The sequence below is a fragment of the Jaculus jaculus genome, chromosome 1 (genome assembly GCF_020740685.1).
Source record: "Jaculus jaculus isolate mJacJac1 chromosome 1, mJacJac1.mat.Y.cur, whole genome shotgun sequence".
NCBI lineage: Eukaryota > Metazoa > Chordata > Mammalia > Rodentia > Dipodidae > Jaculus > Jaculus jaculus.
This window is the reverse complement of record NC_059102.1, coordinates 89,012,370-89,031,786: the sequence shown is the minus strand read 5'-3', so window position 1 is coordinate 89,031,786 and position 19,417 is coordinate 89,012,370.

The following is a 19,417-nucleotide window of genomic DNA, read 5'->3' as shown; positions in this document are numbered from 1 at the left end:
GTGCCGGGTCGTCCTGTAGGCCAACTTGCCCTTCTGCAGCTTTGGGCGGTGCAGAGCAGCTTCTCGATGTTTAGAAATTGTGAGCCAAGGATTCAGGAAAGCGAAGCGACTAACCACGAAAACGCTTCCTTCTAACTCTTGCAAGCCGCTGCCCGGTGTCTTCGCTTGTCCCTGCTACCGTGGCCTATTCATATCCATAGCTTCAAAGGCCCAGGAATGTCTGCTAATTGAATCTGGGGAGAACTGACTCAAGTGATTTCACTATGAGTGTTGCTACCATTGTTACCTAATATTCATAAGCATGCATTTTCTTCCAGGAAGGAGGGAGAAGGGATCCCACGTGGGAAGACTGTAACAAAACACCTGACGCATGGGGCAGAAGCTAAAAGCCATGACAGAAAATTTTTATGAAAGACTGAAATCGTAGTTGTGGATGAGGGAAGTTGAAATGATGTATGAAGTTAAAACAAATTGCTCTAGAGAATCTGGTTTACCCAATTATCTCTAAAGCCTAGTGCACCTTTAGAAAACTTTGGGTCGCTAGGGAGGAAAAAAAAAACAGGTCCCATCGATAGAGATTCTAATTAAATAGTTCTATAGGAACTTGGCATTGGTAGTCTTCTAAGTTTGCAAGGTCATTTAAATGGGTTGATAAATTCCGCTTCTAATTTGTAGAAAAAATTTGTTTTCCTATGCTCCACCTCAGAAAAGGAATTATACACCATACACCATCTCCAGATCTTAACCTACAATTCATTGACCCTGCAAGAATTTATCTAGAATGAGGGAAGGGGGACAAGAAGGTAACTGAAAGGGATGGTAATTAAAATACATTATATGCATGTATAAAAATTAATACAACTTTTGGGAAAATTTTTATCTAAATTAATTTTGAAGTTCAATTTTCAATCTGTTACCCTTTGGGAGAAAGGAATTTTATGAGTTTTATAACTTTTTGATTTTATGGAGTTGGATGATATTCCCCTTTAGTCTTACAAATATGTAAGTACTGCTTTTAGGACCATTTTATTTTTTTTCCTCACTAGTTCCTTATTTTGTGAAGCTCATTAGTCATGACTAAACATGCCACTATGTGCACAGTGCTGTTGTAAGTCTATCAATTCATTTAGTCCATAGGCCAATTTAAGAATACAGTTCTTTTAACTTTTTATTGACAACTTTCATACATGTACATAATGCATTTTGATTACAACCCCCTCCCATTACCTTATTTTTCCCCCTATCTCCCACTCCGAAACCCTTCTTTTTTTTTTTAATTTTATTTATTTATTTTTTAATTTTTTTTGTTCATTTTTTTTATTTATTTGAGAGCGACAGACATAGAGAGAAAGACAGATAGAGGAAGAGAGAGAGAATGGGCGCGCCAGGGCTTCCAGCCTCTGCAAACGGACTCCAGACGCTTGCGCCCCCTTGTGCATCTGGCTAACGTGGGACCTGGGGAACCGAGCCTCGAACTGGGGTCCTTAGGCTTCACAGGCAAGCGCTTAACCGCTAAGCCATCTCTCTAGCCCCCCTTCTTCTTTTTTTAAATAGACAAAAACTCATGATAATTCTCTCCCTCCCCCAACTTTCCCCTTTGCAACTCCGCTCTCCACCATACTCTTTCCCCCCAAATATCAGTCTCTCTTTTATTTTGATATCATCATCTTTTTCTCCTGTTATGATGGTCATGTGTAGGTAGTGTCGGGCACTGCAAGGTCATAGGTATCTAGATCATTTTTGTCTGGAGGAGCACATTGTAAGGAGTCCTACCCTTCCTTTGGCTCCTACATTCTTTCTGCCACCTATTCCGCAATGGACCCTGAACCTTGGAGGATGTGATAGAGATATTTCAGTGCTGAGCACTCCTCTGTCACTTCTTCTAAAGCACTATAGTGCCTTCTGAGTCATACCAAGGTCACCACCATCTGAAAAGAGAAGCTTCTCTAACCAAAAGTGAGAGTAACATTAATATATGGGTGTGGACATTAACAGAAATGCTTACTGGGCAGTTTGGTGAGCACAGTATACATTTAAGCAGACACCAGCAGATGTTACACCCCTAGGGCTCATGACTACCCCTGTCATAGGTTTTCAGTATCAGGGATGTATTCCCTCCCATGGAGCAGGCCTCCCCTCCAATTAGAAGCATTTTTTTCACCCATAACACACATGTCATTATTGCATCCATTGGCTTATTTATCCTGGCTGGCCAAATTTAAGGCTTGCAGTGTCTACTGTTGAGTATCTCCACTGATTTTTCCTCTCTCCCATTGAACTGCATGCAGTGTAGCTTTTTCCAGCTTTCAGTCAGCTGGTCTACATGGAGGAGGTTTTAAGCTCAGCTCCAGCAGGATTTCTCAGTGACCTTGCAACTCAAGTATGTAGAGTTTTCAGCAATAGGGTCTTACCATCTATGCCTAGTGGGAAATCAAGGGCCTCATCAATGGCCTGTAATGTTTTGGGGGCATCAGGGACCTCCCTTGCCAGCAACTCACTGGAAGGTAACCCATCCCTGGCACTGCAAATTTTCTAGTAACAATCTATGGCTTCTGGGTGTTCCATTGTCCAAAAAGTAGGTTTCAATATGAATTACTCATATCTCTTAGATTTTGATTAGCCGGCCCCCCACCTTTCCTTTACTCAGTCTCTTCCCCTTACCTTACTTACTTTCAACTAGTCCTTCTAGCTTGAAGTCTTTGTTTTGTTTGTTTGCCATCTGCCACCATTCACAATGGACTATTGATGGCCCAGTATTATGCAGGTAACTACAGCTGTTATGAGGTCATGAATGCAATGACCACTTAAGTGTACAGAAGATAGCTTTCCAGAGCTCTCCTCCCCATCTTCTGGCCCTTACATTCTTTGCAGCACCTCTCCACAGTGTTCCGTGAGCCTTGTGATACACACATCTCATTTAGTGCTGAGCATTTGACTGCCACTTATTCTCAGCACTTTGATGAGGTTGGAATCTCCCCAATATTCACAGCTATCAGCAAATATTTAAAGGGCAATTTTATAGAAAAAAAATCCATTTTGCCAAGCAATAGTAGTAACTCCCCATGCACCCCTTAAGACCTATGACTTTCCCAGCCATAGGCTTCCTACTAGGTTTTCAGTATCAGACGTGAATTCTCTCACATGGAGCAGGTCTCAAATCCATGCCACTAATGTACTAGTGGGCTCATCTCCCCATGCTGGCCAATTGTCTAACTCACAGGATCTGTTAAGTAAGACTGTTGATGACTTCTCTCCCAACATCCTGCATAGCACCTGCCAGCACTATGACAGCTAGCCAGGAGGAAGAAGTCTTCCCATTTTAGTTCCAACTTGACTTCTCAGTATCCTACAACTGAAGCATGTGGTGTCTTCAGCAATAGGGTCTTATATCTAGTTCTGGTGGAAAAGCAAAAACATTGCCGCTACAAAAAGTGTAGTTTTAGGAGCACATAAGAAAATACCCACTTGGAACAATAGTGATGGCAGTCCATTTTGGACTCTATAACAAAATACCTAAGACTGGGTAAATATAATATGAAAAAATATAAGTGCACTGCTCATCATTGCACAGAAAGTCCAAGCAAGGAGCCAGCATACTTGTCATAGTGTGAGGTTTTGCTCCATGAAGAGAGACTTCTCTGTGCCTTCACATAGCAGAAGAGACAGACAGACTCCCTCAAAACCTTTGCTTATTATTTATCTATTTTGGCCATGCCAGGGGTCAAACCTAGAGCCTTACACAGGCTATGCAAGTGCTCTATCACTGAGCCATACCCCTAGCCTTATTCCCATCTCTTTTCCAAAAAAATATTATATTTATTTGCAAGCAGAGAGAGAAAGAGACAATGGGTATACCAGAGCCTCTAACCACCGCAAATGAACTCCAGATGCATGTGCCACCTTGTGCATCTGGTTTTACGTGGGTATTGGGGAACTGAACCTGCATCCTTAGGCTTTGCCAGCAAGCACTTTAACTGCTGAGCCATTTCTCCAGCCCTCAGCTCCATCTCTTTTTTTTAAAACTTTTTTTAAGGTAGGGTCTCACTCTGGCCCAGGCTGACATGGAATTCACTCAGGGTAACCTCGAACTCAGTGATCCTTCTACCTCTGCCTCCCAAGTGCTGAAATTAAAGGTATGCGCCACCACGCCCAGCCTCAGCTTCATCTCTTAAGAATGCATTGGATGTTATTTTTCAACATATGAATTGCAGGCTTGGGACAAAACTAAAGAAATTAATCTGCTAACCCTAGAATATAGAACTGAATTTCTGACTTGACCACTTTCTGCCAGCCTTGGTCTAGGCTGGAAGTACAAGGGCTTACCCTGCTCTTCGAGTCTACTCCTTCCAAACAGGAGCTGCAATTCAACCAGAATTATTTCACCTGTTAGTTGATTTGGAGTTTTGCTATATCAAGAACTGGGAGATGATTCCAAGATGAAAGGCACAATCTCTGCAGAGGCTTAGAGAGCCAAGTTACCCTGGAGACCCATTCAACAGCCACCACTTATTATGAAAAGATTTAGTAGACACTTTAGAACCATAAGAATTGCAGAAGCTACCAGACCCTGACAAGTTTTTACTGCCATTGATCTTCATGCACTGGGACCAAAAATGTACTGAGTTTTCATAAAGTAAGATTATTCAATTTCAAAAACCACACACACATACACAATCTTGCTTTGTTGCTTAGGCTCAAACTTAACAATCCTCGTGCCCAAATACATGGGACTATTAGCCCACACCACTACACCCAGCTCCATTTTTTTCTAATGTTGGGTTTGAACCCAGGACTGCACACAGAAGGCAAATGCTCAACCACTAAGCATACTCCCAGCTTAAGTTTTATCTTTTTACTGTTTAAAATGTTCTCATATAAAGCAATAATTAATAGATTATTACTGTTAGGAATTTAGGGATTCTTCTAGGAACTTAAAGTCTTATGTTGAATCTCAGAATTGTCTGATGTTTTACTAATTTGAATTGCAGCTAATAGGTATTCAAAGAAGGACTAAAGCCCAGATTTTATAACTCTACACCCTTTCTTTTGCATGCTCAATTCATGTACCAGGCTAGGAATTATGTCAAATATAATAAGAAGAACAACAAATTTTAAAAGATAGTAATGTAAAAGGCCTGGGAATGTAGCTCAGGGAGGAAGGGCAGGGGGAAAATTAAAGTGAAGTGTACACACACACACACACACACACACACACACACACACACACATACCTGAACAAGTATCTTTCACAGCACTGGAGATGAAACTCTGGGGTTTCATGCATGGTAGGCAAGCACTCTAACACTAAGTTACATCCTTCAGAACAGTTTATGAGAGACCACTATCATAAAAAGAAAATGATTCTGCCTGTTAAATTAGTCTTGTTGGCCAAATAGTTTGCTGTCCTTGAGAGCGGAAAGCAAAGATTGGGGCCTGAAGGAAGATCGTTGCAATTTAGTTTTATTAAGGGAAGACCTAGGAAAGGTCTCTTTGATTGACTAGGGCATACCCACATCTGATATGAATGTTGAAAGCTCTGTATAAATGATTTGATGGAATTTAGCCCAAGGAAAATTTCTGAGAATAGCAGAGAACAAAGATAGTAACACTTTATGGGAATTGGAGGGGCCAAGTTTATTCAGGTATCCTGCAGAGAGTGATCTAGGCTTGAAACCAGTTTAAATGGAAACTAAAATTAAAGATTAAAACCTACTTCAATCTGTATATTATCTTCTGAATAATCACAGATCATACATGCAAATGAACTCTACTTTCTAAAGGTTCAAAATAATCTACCATCTCAGGTAGGCAGGAAGGCAGTATTTCTCTGTTGAACTCCTTGTATTATTCCCCCTGAAGTAGTTAAGCAGTTAGTTCTCTATTGTACAAGACCCTTTAGATAAGTACATTTTTTGAAGTCCTCTTAGGAGGGCCTATCGACTCTAACAACAACAAAAAAAGAAAGAGAGTAAGAAAAATGTGTCCACTCCCAAGTCATTAGCAGAACTGAAAAGAATATGCTAACAGAAAAAAAAAAAAAAAGACACTGTAGTCTGAATCCTCACTGTAAAGAGAGGTCATGTCACCCCTAGCATCAGGGGAGACACAAAGCCTTGAACTCACACCCAAGCATGCTGGGCGGGCTGAGCATGCACACACATTCATCAGCAGGCATCAGACGGTGAGGAGAAATTCACTACTGAGTCACAGAGCTGTCCTGTGGACACATAACAGAAAGCCATCTTATTAGATTTAATTAGATGCATGTGCCTCCAATTGTCCCCATTCCTTGTGAAATAAAACCCAAAGCACTTACAAAGGCCTATAAGACCATATGTAATTTCCCAGGCCTGGACCACTCACCTGTACCCACCTCCCCTCCCATCCCCCTCACACAGAGACATTAAGTCTTTGACTATATGTAATTTCCCTGCCAGGAACCACTCACCTTTATCCATCCCCGCCCCCCCGCCCACACACACACAGAGACATTACCTCTCTGACCTTGCCTTCAACACTCCCCAGTGCCCTCTGCTCCAGTCATCCTGCTTCCCCAGGGCTGCAAGATCTTGGCATTTTCCCCAGATCGCTTCATGACTCATTCCATCCGATCATTCACGTCTTTGCCAAGATGTTACCTTCTGGTTAAGGCCTACTTTATCAGTCAGGGTCCCAGCAAGGAACAGATGGCATAATCAAATTAGAAAAATTGGAAGAGTTTAATAAGGAACTGTAAGTGGTATAGTCAGGAATTTTAATAATCACAGGAGAGACTTAGTAATATGTGAGACCCAAAACCACCCTCGTACTAAAAGGAAAAGAGAAGATAGTACCAAATAAGAAGAAGTTATATGTATGAGATGACCTAACAGGAGTGGATCATGTGATCAGATATCATGGCCTGTGTATGTATACACAGGAGAAACTTTATTACACAGATAAAGAAAGTTTAGAGAAAAGGCTTGAGTCTTTTGAGAAGTGAAAGAAACAAAAGTGAAAAGCTCCTGCTTATAGTCAGACAGGGGATCCGAACAGGTTGCTGCAGGACAATTGGTATTTAGGGGTTTATAAGGTTTTTTGGCTAGAGAAATAAGTTGATCTTTATTATTATATGTTTTTAAAATATTTTATATATTTATTTGAAGGGAGAGAAAGAGAATGTGAGAATATGAATGTGGGCACACCAGGATCTCTTGCCATTGCAAACAAACTCCAAATGCATGTGCCAACTTGTGCATCTGGCTTTACTGGGCACTGAGGAATTGAACTAAGGACATTGATCTTTAATATACATATATTTATTTTATTTATTTATTTGTTTGAGAGCAACAGACAGAGAGAAGGAGGGAGAGAGAGAGAATGGGCACGCCAGGGCTTCCAGCCATTGCCAACAAACTTCAGATGCATGCGCCCCCTTGTGCATCTGGCTAACATGGGTCCTGGAGAATCGGGTCTTGAACTGGGGTCCTTGGGCTTCACAAGGAAGTGCTTAACCACTAAGCCATCTCTCCAGCCAAACATTGATCTTTAAAATGACTCAACTGAGAAACGGGTATGTGTAACTCTGGTCCAATCATTGATCTCCATAGGGTATCCACATATTTCCCTTCCAATCAGGGAGCTTGTCACATTTCTGTCCATCTTGGTGACTGGGTTGGGATAGGTCAGTGCATACTTACAAACTTTGTAAGAGAAAGGCAGAACAGAATCAAGGACAAGCAACAAGAGGCACTTAGTGGGTGGTGGCTAGAGCCTGCCAAGACCAGCTTCATTCTCCCAGTGCCCTATTTTTTCTCTCATATGGCCAGCCTGGTTATCTCCTGTCCAGGGACAAGCCCTGTCCTTCTTCTCTAGTGCTCATGATGTCACTGTTTTAACCCTAACATTTCCCAAGGCAAGGGCCAAAGGCTCATCGCTGTGAAGAAGAAGCTGAAGTGCAGGACTACTGACTGATGGGCCCTTCCCCACTATCTAACAAGTTTTTTCTACTCTGTCAAAAGTGAATAAACTCTCAAAAACTGAGGCTGATCTACATCCTGCAATAGCATTTCCAAATAGTCACCAAAGAGACAAGCCTGCCCATCTTGTCAGGATGCAATTTTTATTCTTTTTGATTATTCTTATTAATTTGTTTTGTACTCAGTGAATACAGTCAAGTTGGTACCATTGTTAGCCTCCTCCCTGTCCTCCCCCCTCCCCCTGGCTCCTCCTTATTGAGGTATATTAGTCATGCATCGTGGGGTTAGCCCTCAGTTATGGGTAGGAATAAGTGTCTCTGTGTATTGTGACCCAACATGTGGCTCTGACATTCTTTCCGCCTCCTCTTCTGCAAATTTCCCTGAGCTAGGTTGGGTTCATGTTAGGTCGGCTTCAGTGATGAGGTCTTGGGAGCCTCTGTGTCTCTGGATATCTGATTTGGTAGGAGTTGGTTGTTTTCTGTGTTGATCTCCTTCACCCTTGTGCTGGTACCAGGTTCACCACAAGAACAGCACCTTTGCTTGTTTCGTCAATTATTCTTAGTTTCAGCTGGGGCCCTTTTGAGGTATGATGGGGTGGTTCTATCCTTAGGATCTGTGTCTATCTGAAAAAAAGAAGCAGATTCTCCAATGCAGAGTAAGTGGGCACCAGATAAATGGGATAACCCTTATTCTTTTAGAGAGAATTTAATATGTATAGGCCCTCTTGTAGCCCACGTTTGGTGGTTGCTTGATAATGGAGAGCAGGCTCATTTTTGGATATGGTTCTGACTTGTTTCACAGCTCCAGCTATGGGTTCCCTTCCACTGAGCGGACAGTTAGCCAAATCAAGAGCAGTTGGTTTCCCACCATTGCTGTGCGCCACTATTGCACTTGTGTGAGCATCATGACAGGTTATTTGCTGCTAAGTAGGTTAGACCATGAGTTGCTTGGACAGATATTGGTCATTTCCCCTAGTTACATGTAGCACCTTCTGGCACTAGATGCACTGACTGGGGACTGACTCTGTTCCAGCTTCCAGCCATGTCACTCCATGATACGTATCAACCGCATATGGTGTCTTCAGCAGTAGGGTCTTACCACTAACCTTTGGTGGGTCATCAAGTACTCTGACAGAAATCTGTCATTCTTTTAGGAAACCTTGTAGGTCTCTCTAATCAAAAGCTCACTGTGGATGATAGCCACCTGCTGATACTTGGAGTTACAGGTCAGTGCCCATGAAAAGAAGGAAGAAAAAGATAATTAATATAAAAGAGTTAGAGAGAAGAGGGGAAGAGAGAGAAGCAGTAGAAGATTAGGGTCAGTCTTCATACTCTTTCCAGGGCCTTGTGACTCAGGTGTTTCCTCTAAGGGCCTGGTGAAAGTTCAACCATTTGGTCTGCCTTTTAGGATGTAGATAGATTTAAGAAGAAGGGACCAAGGAAGTCAGTACTTCCCTCTATTTCTGATCTTCTGAAGCTAGGAGAGTATGTGATGAAGTTCATACAATTCAACTGTTTGGGCACAGTGGAGGGGTAAAAGGAAGTGTCGCCTTGATTACCTGTGACAACTTGCTAGATTTTGCTGTATAATGAGCCACTACAGAACTTATTGACTCAAAATCACAAACATTTACTCATTCTCAGGATCCTGTGGGTTGCCTAAGTGTATCTCATTATCTACGCTGGCTTTGCTGGTCTCTCCTGAGTATGTGTTGGCAATCACAGCATCTAGCCTGGCTGATCTAGAATGTCCTTGCTCCCATGTGTGGTGTTTTGGTCAGTGCAGGCAAAGAAATGCATATGAGGTGGCCATGTAACTGTATTCAATCAAACTTTTTTTTTTTTGTTTTTAATAATGGAATATGGCTCAACAAAGAACACTTGCCTAGTTCTGATTCAATTCCCAGCACTGGGAAAAAATATAAAGACAATATCTAATATCTGTTCCTTGTTTTACAGTCCATTTTCCATCACCATGACAAATTATCTGAGGTTTTGTACTTAATTAAAGGAAAGGAGTTTATTTGACTCATATTTTGTGAGGCTAAAAGCCCAAGATCAGGTGGGCCATTAATTCTACTTCTGATGAGGACTCTCTTGGACATATCATGTCTTACAGGATAACATCACAGTGGGAATACTGGTGAGAGACAGGTCACTGGTAAAATGGTGGCTTAAGGATCAGTGTTACTTTTCATAACAATGCCCTCATGATAACCAGCCCAGTCCCCTGAAAACTGCCAGAATCCCTTCTAAGAGCAATGTCCCCAGTAATTCAATTACTTTGCATTAGGCTCCAACTTATTTTTATGTTTGTTTATTTATTTGAGAGAAAGAGAGAATGGGCATGCCAGGGCCTTCAGCTGCTGCAATGAAACCCAGGAGGCATACACCATTTTGTTTATCTGGCTTATGTGGGTCCTGGGGAATCAAACTTGTGTCTTTTGGCTTTGCAGGCAAGGGCCTTAACCATTAAGCCATCTCTCCAGCCCTTCCAACATTTTTTTTGAGGCAAGCCCAACAGACTGGCCTTTTTATGTGAGAAAGCAAGAGAGAGAATTGGCACGTCAGGGGCTCCAGCAACTGCAATCAAACTCCAAAAGTATGCACCCCCTTGTGTGCATGTGCAATCTTGCACGCTTGTGTCACTTTGTGTGTCTGACCTACGCCTGGAGAGTCAAACATGAGTCCTTAGGCTTTGTAGGCAAGTGCCTTAACCACTAAGCCATCTCTCCATCCCAGGCTGCAACTTTTAAAGGTTTCACAACACCTTCCACACCACAACATAGGGGATTAAGTTTTCATCATATGAACCCTGGAGTGACATCAAACCATATTCAACCGTAGTTCTGCCTAATACCAAGGTGTATTAAGTGGAAATTACTATTAGGTAGAATTTTCATAATCTCAATTCCCATTTGATTCAGCAGTGTTCCTAGTTCCAAGGAATGGAACAGGATTGATCTAAGTGGTGCTTCAAAAAAATCTTCTCTGAAGCAGATACAATTTCATTCTTCTTGATATAAATGCTTTTAATTTTTTTAATATTTATTTACTTGAGAGAGAGATGAAGAATGGCTGCCCAGGGCCTCCTGCTACCACAAATGAACTCCAGACAAATATGTCACATTGTGCATCTGGCTTTATATGGGCATGGAGAATTGAACCCAGGCCTTCAGGTTTTTCAAGCAAGTGGCTTTAACTGCTGAACTACTTCTCCAGCCCATCAATGCTTTTAATATTTAACTTTATTGCAGTCAGGTTCACATTGCTGGTAGCAATCACCTGACTAGAAGCAGCTTTTGGTAAAAAGAAAAAAGGGGGGGATGCTGGAGAGATGGCTTAGCGGTTAAGCACTTGCCTGCGAAGCCTAAGAACCCAGGTTCAAGGCTTGATTCCCCAGGACCTACATTAGCCAGATGCACAAGGGGGCGCACACATCTGGAGTTCGTTTGCAATGGCTAGAAGCCCGGCACGCCCATTCTCTCTCTCTGTCTCTCTGTCACTCTCAAATAAATAAATAAATTAATTAAATTAAAAAAAATAAGGCTGGTGGTATCACCATACCTGATTTAAAAAAAGAGGGGGGGGAATTATTTTGGCTTACAGACTTGAGGGGAAGCTCCATCATGGCAGGGGAAAACATGAGCAGAGGTGGATATCACCCTCTGGCCAACATTAGGTGGACAATAGGAACAGGAGAATGTGCCAAACACTGGCAAGGAGAAACTGGCTATAATACCCATAAGCCCGCCCCCAACAATGTATTGCCACCAAAAGGCATTAATTCCCAAATCTCCATCAGCTGGGAACCTAGCACCCAGAACACCTAAGTTTGTGGGGACACCTGAATGAAACTACCACACATGTATTGAGAAGATTCAGCAGCACAAAGGAGGGCTAGATGGGTAGCTCAGTATAGAACACTTACCTAGCCTGAGTGAGGCCCTAGATTTGCTCCATTACACTGCCAAAACTAATTAATTAAATAATAAGTAACAAATAAAACACGGGGTGTATGAATAAATTGATATATATATATATATATATATATAGACATGTATCAAATTTTTGCCATATTTTCATCTGGTCATCAATGGGCACTTACATTGTTTCTATATCTTGACTATTGTGAATAAGAGTTGTATGTGATATCTCTATAAGAAACTGATTTCAGGGGGCTGGAGAGATGGCTTAGCAGTTAAGCGCTTGCCTGTGAAGCCTAAGGACCCCAGTACGAGGCTCAGTTCCCCAGGTCCCACGTTAGCCAGATGCACAAGGGGGCGCACTTGTCTGGAGTTCGTTTGCAGAGGCTGGAAGCCCTGGCGTGCCCATTCTCTCTCTCTCCCTCTATCTGTCTCTCTCTCTGTGTCTGTCACTCTCAAATAAATAAATAAATGATGAACAAAAAATATTTAAAAAAAACAAACTGATTTCATTTCTTTTGGCTATATACCCTAGAGTGAAATTACTATCATAGGCAGTACAATTTTCAATGTTTTGGGGAAATTCCATAATATTTTCCATAAAAGATCTACTAACTGAACAATTTTCCTATTTGTCATTGGCCATTTTTTGTTTTTTGTCTTTGGAGAAATGTCTGGTCAGGTATTTTGCTCTCTACAACTTTTTTTTTTTTTTTTTCCTGTTATGGGGATTGAACCTAAAACCTCATGCACATTAAGCAAGCACTCTGCCACTGAGAGCTATCTGCAGCTCTGTTGACTTGTGCTCTCCTGCCTCAGCCTCCCAAGTCGCTGGGCTTGCAGACCTCCTCCACCAGGCATGACTGTCAGGTTCATTGGTAAATCAGGTGCTTGATTGCCCATTTGCTTCTTTTGCTACTTAGTTGCTAGAGTTCCTTAAATGTTATGAACTTCTTTTCTATTATGCTACAAATGCCTTATACCATCCCAGTAGGTTGTCTCATCCCTGTGTTGGTTGGTTCCTTTGCTGTTCAGGTTTTTTAATTTAATACAATACTATTTGTTTTATTGTTGCCTGGGTGTGTCATATCAAAAGAGAACATAGCGAAGACTAACATCAAGCTATTTCTTTTTGTTTGTTTGTTTTGTTTTGTTTTACAAGGTAGTGTCTCGCTCTAGCCCAGGCCGACCTAGAATTCACTATGTAGTCTCAGGGTGGCCTCAAACTCATGGCGATCCTCCTACCTCTGCCTCCCAAGTGCTGGGATTAAAGGCATGCTCCACCACGCCCGGCTTTCAAACTATTTCTGTTGTCCCTTAGTAATACTAGAAGGTCAGGTATATGTTTTTCTTTTTAAAAATTATGTATTTATTTGAGAGAAAGAGCATGCACGAGAGAGAATGGGCTCATCAGGGCCTCCAGCCACTGCCAATGAACTCCAGATGCATGTGTCCCCTTGTGCATCTGGCTTACGGGGGCTCTGGGGAATTGAGTCTGGGTCCTTTGGCTTTGCAGGCAAATAAATGCCTTAATGGCTAAGACATCTCTCCAGACCATGTTTAAGTCTTTCATCCATGATAATGGATGTCTATAAATGAGGTGAAGTAGGATCCAATTTTATTCTTCTGCAGTTAGCTAGCAAGATTTTTCAGCATTATTTATGGAAGAGACTATGTTTTCCCCATTATGTGTTCTTGAGAACTTATTTATCAGTTGAGGATGAATTTATTTCTGAGAGATCTATCTGTTCTATTGCTCTAATATAGTATCGCACTTTTTTGGGTGTTCTTTTTCTGATGCTGGAGATCAAACCCAAAGCCTCATGCATGCTTGGCAGTTCTCTACCCTAACCTCATACTTCTTTGACAACTGTAGCTTTGTAATCTCTTCCGAAATCAGGAAGCATAGGGCTTCTAGCTTTGTCCTTCTTCACCCAGGTTGCTTTCTGGGTTTTTTTTTGGGGGGGTCTTTGTAGCTCTGTATAAATTATAGGATTTTTATTTTTATTTCTGTATATAATAGTCTTGGGATTTTCATAGAGATTGCATTAAATCTGTAGGTTATCTGGGGTAATATGGCTACTTTAACAATATTCTTTCAATCTGTGAACACATTTATCTGTGTCTTCTTTCATAAATGCATTTTGATGTATGGAAATTTCTTTTTCATTTGCATTAAGATCAAAAATGCTATTGGAACTAGGAACATTGAGAATGTTGAGCTAGGAAAACATATCATCTGCAAATTTTTGTGGAAATGGAAATCTTGCTTCTTTTGAAACTTTGATGGCACAGCAAGTATATTAAATAGCTTGGTGTTACTTGGGATCAAAATAGCATTAGTTGTTAGAATGACTACTGTAGCATGAGACTTTCAGATAAATGTTGTTTGTCTTATGACTTCATAATGAGAAATATGATCAAGTCTGAAGCAAAAACAATTTTCAAAGCCATGCATGTTCAATAATGGTGGCTGAGAGAGGTTTTCCTCATGCAAAAGAAATCAGGCCTGTGCACAAAAATTTCAGTCAAACTGCTAAGGCATCAAACTGTGTAATAGAGCAAACTGGGATCCTTAGAGTATTTTATTTTTGACCGATATTTACAGAACTGATTATTAAGTCCACCAGAGCCAGTAAAGTTCATTACTAAAACTGCTGGTTCAAAGACATGCAACCAACCTGGCATGGTGGTTCATGGCTCAGGAGGCAGACGCAGGTAGATCTCTGCAGTACCAAAACAAGTATGGTCTATAAAGGCGAGTTCCAAGCCAGATAAACCACAACCAACTACTAAGACTCTTTCTCCAAAAATAAAAAAATAAAATAGACTTATAAAAGGTAACGGACTGGGGAGATGGCTTAGCAGGTAAGGCACTTGCCTGTAAAGCCAAAGAACCCAGGTTCAATTCCCCAGTACCCACATAAGCCAGAAGCACAAGGTGGTGCATGTGTCTGGAGTTCGTTTGCAGCTGTTGAAGGACCTGGCATGCACCCATTCTCTCTCTATCTGCCTATCTCTCTCTCAAATAAATAAATAAAAATATTTTTTAAGGTAACAGATTTAAACTCTTTCACAAATTAGCTACAAACCAACAGCACAATCCTCAGCACTGGGATTACATACTGGTGACAGCACCTGCATATGTGGGGGGGGGGGGCATAACTCAGGTCCTCATGCTGAATCATCTCTCCAGCCAAGATTTTTTTATATACTGGGGGGAAAAAAGTCTTACAAAAAAGTAAGTTTGGGGCTAAGGAGGTGGCTCAGCCATTGAAAGCACTTGCTTACAAAATCGGCCAGCCTGTATTCAGTTCCTCTGGGTCCAGGTAAAGCAGTGTGCAAAGTGATGCATTCAGGGCAATGGCAGGCAGAGCCAGGAAAACCTGAAGCATGCCAGGTAGCTAGTCTGAGTGGAAAGAGACCCTATATTTTTAGAAGGTAGTGCAGACACCTCAAGGTTGTCTTCTGACTTCCATATGTGTGCGCCTGACACACACACATTTTTAAATAGAAGTAAATTTGGTCTTGATTCTTTTGCATTTTTAGACAAAATGTTCAAAGAAGGCTTTTTTTTTTTTTTTTTTTGGCTGCTTCCCTACTGTATCTATCTGAGATTCTGATACTACCTTTTAACTCAGGCACTTAAATAAGTAGTTGTGGGTCAGGAAGCTGAAGAAACCTATCTAATCATGTTTCTCAACTATTACAGGAAAAGCAGTAAAGAACAGGATCCCCTCAAGGCAGGTCAGTCCAAGGAAGAGTTAGTGTAAGGAGTGAGCAGTCTTTGTAGTGTTAGAGTTCTTGTTTAGCCTACATGAAGTCCTGAGCTTGCTCTCCAGCACAAGGGGAAAAATATTTACTAATCAAAACGTGAGCGAAGTGTGGTGACACACGCCTTTAATTCCAGCAGTCAGAGGCAGAGGTAGGAGGATCAATGTGAGTTTGAGGCCACTCTGATGCTACATAGTGAATTCCAGGTCTGCCAGGGCTCTAGTGAGTGGCTTTATGATTGGTTAAGAGATCCGCTCAGTAGAAAGGAACCTATAGATGGAACTGGGGACCAAGTCAGAATCCTATGGAGACCAAGATCATGGTCTCCAGTGAGAAGCTTCAACTATTTTTTTAGCCAAAAGAGAGGCTACATCCATCAAAACCTCTCTACATTATCAACGCTTATCCCCTTTAACCACACACACATACACACACACACACACACACACACACACACACACACAAATAAATCCAAGGGGTTACCTGCTACCTCAGGTAGGTAATCAAGTGCTTTGACAGAAGACTGTCTTGTTTGGGGGACCTCTTAGGTCTCTCATATCACCACCTTAATGGGGATTGCAACTGATTTTTGGTAGTGGGAGTTACAAGCCAGAGTCAAATGTTTTACGGTTAGGCTCCATCCCACCCTCTCCAGGGCCCTTCTTACCAGATGATTCCCCCCATACTCCTAGTGAGGGCTAGTTATATCTTTTGGTCTACTATCTAGAAGGAAGATTTCAGTGGTACCAATTCTTTTTGGATTTAGTTTTGTGTGTATCTCACCCCACCCTCCCATGCTGCTGACACAGAACATGGAGAGAGCTGGCTGGAATCTGGAAGGAAGCCAGCTCCCAGATGGCTAGCCCATTGAGTGCTGGAAAGTGCTATTGGAGCTGCTGGTGACAAATGGCCACCAACAGGGCTGTGAGCGAGCAGGGAGTACTACTCTATGAATGCAACCAGCCTGACAAGACGCACACACTGTGCAATGGTGGCACCAAGCCTAGCTGGGTAACCAGTGAGTGGCTTTATGATTGGTTAAGAGATCCACTCAGTAGAAAGGAACCTATAGATGGAACTGGGGACCAAGTCAGAATCCTATGGAGACCAAGATCATGGTCTCCAGTGAGAAGCTTCAACTATTTTTTAGCCAAAAGAGAGGCTACATCCATCAAAACCTCTCTACATTATCAACGCTTATCCCCTTTAACCTATGCCAATCTCATTCTCCAGTGGATAATGCTTTCTTTTCAGACAGCAGTGAGAACCAAAACAACCAAAAATCTATCAACCTAACAAGATAGCTGACTTCTTGTCAGGAGATGAACCACCCCTCTCACCTCAGCCAGGGCATAAGTGAGACCACAGGGGAACTGGTGAGATGAGCACGAGTGCTGCTTCCATGGGAAGCCTGACAACTTGTGCCAGGGTGATAGAGACAGACACTGAGGATACTGAAAACATGCCAAAGCAGAAGCCCAGAATCTGCTGAGAGCGCAACATTAAAGAAGACTTAAAACACACCCACCAAGGCTCAGAAACTTTAAGGAAGAGGGAGTAGAAAGACTGTAAGAAGCACAGGGTAGGGAGAGATATCCAGAGGCATTGCCCCTACCACACACACAATGACTGACTGCTTCTCTCACACTCATAACCCACAACTCCGTGGTGAATATCAGCAATCCCACTGAAGAGGGCCCTTAGTGGAATGGGGGCAGGGAGGAAGGAGATGATAATACCAACACATGATGTGTCCATACAAAGAATTCTACTTAATAAAAAAAAAAAAAATCCAAGAAGGCACTCTCTCTCTCTCTCTCTCTCTCTCTCACACACACACACACACACACACACACTCACTCTTGCTTTCTGTTATCAGCCCTGCCCTTGCCCAGCACTGAGTGATACCTATTTGAATTTTTACTCTCAACTCTCACTTGGCTCACTCTAGTCCAGCTCAGTTGTGATCCTGAGGGAAGAAACCAAAGAGCTGGAGAGATGGCTTAGCAGTTAAGAAGCTTGCCTGCCAAGCATATTTGACTCCCAGATCCCACATCGGCCAGATACACAAAGGTGAGGCAAGCACAAGGTGGCACATGCTCACTAGGTGGCGCAATCATCTGGCGTTCCATTGTTAGCTAAGGCCCTAGCATGCCAACTCCCCCTCTCTTTCTTTCTCTCTCTCTTCCTCCCTCCTTTTCTCTCTAAAACAAAAAAGCAAAAGAAAAAAAAAGAAAAAGAAGCCAAAGAATAGTCAAGAATGAGGAATAAGAACTCTCCCTCTCTTTCATCTCAGCTTGTTACAGGACTTACATTGGCTGAGTCTACCATGCAGTGAGAAGACAAGGAATCCATTCTGATGCAGAGCCTGACCAGGGATAGGTGAGAGGCCAGTACACCCAGAAAGAGATGCCCTGCCCACTTCTTATTTTACTCTAAAGCAATGTTACTTTTTTTTTTTTTTTGACATTTCCAAATTCACCCCTCTGACAAGACTAAGGCATAGCTCATATGTGGAAGGTGACCTTCTCAGTGGCAGCCATTTAACTGGCTGCTGACAGCTCCAATTACCACTAATGGATCTATTTAGTGGCCATCATGCCCTGTAATCACACCATTCAGGATGTGTACAACCTTTATAACCTATCCTAATTCTTTTCTTCTCCACTGTAATTTTTTTCGTAGAGCTGTTGCTTTTTATCAGAGCATAAAACACACACATATAGATGACAGATAGAGAGATGATAGATAGATAGATGATAGACAAACAGACAAATGATAGATACATACATACCTAGATACATAGACAGACAGACATAACAGCTAGCCAGTAGAAACAATTCCTTAATACCAGGAGTATCTTCTGCCATCATGCTTGCAGACATAGCATGTTAGTTCATATCAGTAAACATTTATAAAATGTTTCTACTGCATTTACATTGCTATTTAAGCAGGCTATGAGGATATCCCTTATTGTTTTATTTTGTAGCTAATTGTTAAAATGAAGACATTAAGCATCAGCTTACCTAGGAGTCGTTTTCTTCTCTATGGTTATATTTTACTGATTTTTATCATAAACTGTCAAATAGAGGAAAGCGAAGGAAATTCCATTCATTTCACATTTCATTCTGGTTTTCATTATTAATGCTATTATTGGTTTGTTTGTATAGTTGGTTGGTTTGGTTTTTGAAATCTGGCATGGTGGTACATGCCTATAATTGCAGTACTAAGAGAGGTAGAAGCAGGAGGGCCAGAAATTCAAGCTTCCTTTGGCTCTTATATTCTTTTCTGCCACCTCTTCCACAATGGACCCTGAGCTTTAGAAGGCATGATAGGGATGTCTCAGAGCTGAATACTACACTTTCACTTCTGCTCAGCAATATGACTTTTGAGTCATCCCAATGGCCACCATCTGAAAAGAGAAGCTTCTCTAACCAAAAGTGAGAATAACATTAATATGGATATAAAAATAAAGAAAAGTGCTTACAGGGCAGTTTGGTGATCATAATAGATATATTTAGCCAGACAACATCAGGCATTACTTCCCTAGGGCACATGACCTCCTCCACATGTAGTGGGCCTCTAGTCCAATTATGGAGCAGTTAGTTTCCCGCATAACAGACATGTCATGATTGTACCAGTTGGCATATTTGAGCTAGTTGGCCAATATTAAGGTTTGCAGTGTCCACTGCTGTTTACCATCATTGATGACTTCTCTCTCCCATATATAAGGCTTCTGTTGTTCTTTTGTTCCTTTGCT